Source organism: Gossypium hirsutum, chromosome A06 (genome assembly GCF_007990345.1).
Source record: "Gossypium hirsutum isolate 1008001.06 chromosome A06, Gossypium_hirsutum_v2.1, whole genome shotgun sequence".
In the NCBI taxonomy this organism is placed as follows: domain Eukaryota; kingdom Viridiplantae; phylum Streptophyta; class Magnoliopsida; order Malvales; family Malvaceae; genus Gossypium; species Gossypium hirsutum.
Genome location: NC_053429.1, coordinates 20852450 through 20853239, shown reverse-complemented (window position 1 = coordinate 20853239; position 790 = coordinate 20852450). Strand labels below are relative to the sequence as shown.

General features: G+C 40.5%; 1 non-coding gene across 1 annotated transcript; it reads left to right on the top strand.

The window, feature by feature from the left end:
* The first annotated feature begins 246 nt into the window (after positions 1–246).
* Positions 247–353, top strand: LOC121231215 (small nucleolar RNA R71). The gene has a single exon (XR_005929281.1). It is a non-coding gene; the product is annotated as a small nucleolar RNA R71 (small nucleolar RNA).
* Positions 354–790: the final 437 nt, after the last annotated feature.

The window sequence follows — 790 nt, the reverse complement described above, 5'->3', positions numbered from 1 at the left end:
GATATTGATGATCCCTGAGATGCGAGTGAAGTAAGAACATCTACTTCATGTATTCCAGTAACTCATCTTCCTAACACTGTTCGATTGGTTGGCCATTAGTAATCGTTGCTGGCAATCCTTTCAATGATTTCATAAGCCTCGTTATAAGACTTAGAAAGGAGAGCACGATTAGCAGAAGCATCCACTACCATCCTTGTGTCAGCATTGAGACCATTATAAAATATCTCAAGTTGGATGCAATGTGGGATTCCATGATGAGGGCATTTTCATAATAACTCTTTGTATCTTTCCCATGCCTCATACAGGGACTCATCATCCATTTGTTGGAAGGCAGTGATCTCGTTCCTCAACTTAGCATTCTTGCTAGCGGGAAATACTTCATAAGGAATCTTTCTGTTAACTCTTGCCATGTGGAAATTGAGTTTGGTGGAAATAAGTTCAACCAGGCTCGAGCTCTGTCCCTCAGTGAATATGGGAATAGCTTCAATCGTAATGTAGCTTCGGGTACTTCAGCTAATTTGAAAGAATCGCTCACCTTCATAAATAGTCTTAAGTGTAGGTGAGGATCTTTGGTAAGCATTCCACTGAATTGGCCCACTGTCTGAAGCATCTGGAACATGACTGGCTTCAGTTCAAACTGTTGTGCCACAATTTCGGGTCTCCTAATACCCGAATTAAGATCATTAAATACTGATACGGCATACTGTCGTAAAGCTCTATCCCTATCATCAGCAATAAGGATAAGATTTTAAGCAGGGTTTACTCAATTTCCTTGGATCAGATTTTCGAA